Genomic DNA, 3,923 nt, shown 5'->3' with positions numbered 1-3,923 from the left:
CACATGTGTTGGGCATAAAGCCCGTATAAATAAGCTTCTGTTAAAGAAGCCCCCCGGTATAATGAGCGCGGGTGGCGCGTCAAGTATGTGCGAACAAAGCACAAGCGAGCCTCTGAAGGCTTCAAGAAGGAGGAGGAAGGAGAGAAATAAAAGACAGCTAAAGTATAAATTTTGGACGGAGGAAGGAGACGAACTCAGAGTCTGGCGCTAGGCGTAGAATCTTCGTAGACGGGCTGCGTTCCATGGGTTTGGCTCGAGTCGGTTATCCGATGTGTTTCGCAGACGGTATGCCCCGCCGGTCAGGACCTGGTCGATGATGAAGGGACCTTCCCATTTAGGCTTGAGTTTGTCCTTTTTCTTGTCCGGCAGGCGTAGAACTAGTTCGCCAACGTTGTAAGCTTTGGCCCGTACTTCTCTGCTTTGATATCTTCGAGCCTGCTATTGATAAAATGCGGAACGAGCTTTTGCCACGTCGTGCTCCTCCTCCAAGGCGTCCAGACTGTCCTGCCGATCAAGTTCGGCTTCTCTTTCTTCATACATGCGCACGCGAGGTGAGTCATGAATTATGTCGTAGGGCAAGACTGCCTCTGCGCCATACACCATAAAAAATGGTGTAAATCCGGTAGTGCGATTCGGCGTGGTCCGCAGCCCCCAGAGTACGGAGTCAAGCTCCTCTACCCAGTGCGTGTTAGATTCCTTAAGGGGGCGCACTAGTCTGGGTTTAATGCCGCTCATGATTAGACCGTTTTCCCGCTCGACTTGACCGTTAGTTTGAGGGTGATAGACTGAGGCGTAATCGAGCTTGATGCCCATGTTTTTGCACCATAGTTTGACCTCATCGGCTATGAAGTTGGTGCCGTTATCAGTGATGATACTGTGGGGGACGCCGTAACGGTGCACTACCCCTGATAGAAGTCTATCACCGGTCCGGATTCGGCCGTTTTAACAGGCTTGGCCTCTATCCATTTGGTGAATTTATCCACCATGACCAATAGGTATTTTTGCTTGTGGGTTCCTCCCTTAAGGGGTCCAACCATGTCAAGCCCCCAGACCGCGAATGGCCAGGTGATGGGTATAGTTTTGCGGGCGGTGGGTGGCATGTGGCTTTGGTTAGCAAAAAGCTGGCAACCGACGCATCATTGGACTAAATCCTGCGCATCTGCCCGGGCCGTCGGCCAACAAAATCCTGTACGGAAGGCCTTGCCTACAAGGGCCCGGGCTGCGGCATGGTGCCCACCCAGTCCGGCATGAATTTCAGCCAGGAGGTTTCGCCCTTCCTCTTCGTAGATACACCTTTGAAGGACTCCTGTTGTGCTTTTCTTATAGAGCTCTCCCTCATGGACTTTATAGGCTTTGGATCGCCGTACTATGAAGCGAGCCTCATTTTGGTCTTCGGGGAGTTCCTGCCTAGTTAGGTAGGCTAGGAATGGCTCCGTCCACGGGGCAATAACCGCCATTATTTCGTGGGCGGAGGGTGTTATCTCGTTGGCAGAGACTCCGATTGTGTCAGAGTGTTCGGTGTCAGGCAGTGCGGTTGGGTCCGGATTGTTATTTCTGGACTCCCCTTCCCATAGTACGGATGGCTTGAACAGCCGTTCCAGGAAGATGTTGGGCGGGACGACATCGCGTTTTGCGCCGATGCGTGCCAATATGTCCGCCGCCTGGTTTTTATCCCGGGCTATATGATGAAATTCGAGCCCTTCGAACCGTGCTGACACTTTTAGGACCGCGTTGCGGTACGCTGCCATTTTCGGATCTTTGGCATCAAAGTCTCCGTTTATTTGAGATATCGCGAGGTTTGAATCCCCGCACACCTCTAAGCGTTTAATGCCCATGGAGACTGCCATCCGGAGGCCGTGCAGAAGGGCCTCGTATTCGGCTGCGTTGTTGGAGTCCGTGTATATTATCTGAAGGACGTATTGGACTATGTCCCCGGTTGGGGACGTCAGGACGACGCCAGCCCCCCAGGCCGGCCAACATTTTGGAGCCGTCGAAGTGCATGATCCAATTGGAATGTGCGTCGTACTCTTTAGGGAGTTCGGCTTCGGTCCATTCGGCAACGAAATCGGCCAACACTTGTGACTTAATAGCTCGTCGTGGCTTATAGGTTATGTCGAATGGGAGGAGCTCGATGGCCCATTTGGCAATCCGGCCCGTCACGTCGCGGTTGTTTATAATGTCGTTAAGAGGTACTTCGGAGGCTACCGTAATCGAACACTCTTGAAAGTAGTGTCGCAGCTTCCGGGATGCCATGAACACCGCGTATGCTATCTTTTGATAATGTGGGTACCGGGACTTGCATGGAGTTAGGACAGTAGACACATAGTAAACTGGTTTTTGAAGAGGGAACCTGTGTCCGTCTGTTTCTCGTTCGACGACGAGCACCGCGCTAACAACTTGATGTGTTGCGGCGATATATAATAGCATTGGTTCGCCCATTTTGGGCGCGGCCAGGACCAGATTTGTTGCCAATATGGCTTTTATTTCTTCAAGTCCGTCCGTGGCGGCATCCGTCCACTCGAAGTGTTCGGTGCGCCGAGGAGGCGGTAAAGGGGTAACGCCTTTTCTCCCAAATGGGAAATAAAGCGGCTTAGAGCCGCTATGCATCCAGTCAATTTTTGTATTTGTTTGAGGTCTTTTGGAATATCCAATTGTGACAGAGCTCGGATCTTGGCTGGGTTTGCTTCAATTCCTCTACCGGACACAATGAAGCCCAAGAGCTTTCCGGCTGGAACGCCGAAGACGCATTTTTCCGGATTGAGCTTAATGTCATATTTTCGGAGATTATCGAATGTGAGCCTCAAGTCGTCTACTAGAGTTTCGACATGCTTGGATTTGACGGCCACGTCATCTACATATGCCTCCACTGTTTTGCCGATCTGGTTTGCCAGACATGTCTGAATCATGCGCTGATATGTTGCGCCGGCGTTTTTGAGCCCGAAGGGCATTGTGTTGAAGCAGAATGGGCCGTATGGAGTGATGACTGCCGTTGCGGCTTGGTCTGGCTCCGCCATCTTAATTTGGTGATAGCCGGAGTATGCGTCGAGGAAGCACAATGAATCGTGTCCTGCTGTGGCGTCGACAATTTGATCAATGCGAGGGAGGGGGAAGGGATCCTTTGGGCAAGCCTTATTAAGGTCTTTGAAATCAACACATAGGCGCCAGGATTTGTCCTTCTTTGGTACCATCACCAGATTTGCTAGCCAGTCCGGATGTTTTATATCTCTGATGAATCCGGCTTCCAGAAGTTTGGCTAGCTCCTCTCCCATGGCCCGTCTCTTGGGTTCGGAAAAACGCCGAAGAGCCTGCTTGACTGGCTTAAATCCTTTTAGGATATTTAGGCTATGCTCGGCTAGCCGACGTGGGATTCCTGACATGTCTGAAGGGTGCCAGGCATAAATGTCCCAGTTTTCTCGTAGAAATTCTCGTAGTGCGGCGTCTACATCAGGGTTTAATTGTGCCCCGATGGAGGCCGTCTTTGCAGGGTCCGTTGGGTGGACTTGGAATTTGACTATTTCATTCGATGGTTTAAAAGAGGTGGACTTGGATCTTTTATCAAGTATCACATCGTCCCTGTTCACCGTGGAGCGCATCGCAGTGAGTTCCTCGGCCGCTAGGGCTTCGGATAGTGCCTCGAGGGCTAGTGTGGCTGTCTTGTTTTCGGCGCGGAGTGCTATGTTCGGATCACTAGCGAGAGTGATGATTCCGTTAGGTCCGGGCATTTTAAGCTTCATGTACCCATAATGGGGTATAGCTTGAAAAATTGTGAATGCCTCTCGCCCTAATAGAGCATGATATCCGCTGCTGAACGGGGCCACTTGAAATGTGACCTCCTCGGACCTGTAATTGTCCGGTGAGCTGAACACTACGTCCAATGTGATTTTTCCTGTGCAGCATGCTTCCCGGCTAGGGATTATTCCTCT

Source organism: Triticum aestivum, chromosome 5B, assembly GCF_018294505.1.
Source record: "Triticum aestivum cultivar Chinese Spring chromosome 5B, IWGSC CS RefSeq v2.1, whole genome shotgun sequence".
In the NCBI taxonomy this organism is placed as follows: domain Eukaryota; kingdom Viridiplantae; phylum Streptophyta; class Magnoliopsida; order Poales; family Poaceae; genus Triticum; species Triticum aestivum.
Note: the sequence above shows the minus strand (reverse complement) of the source record.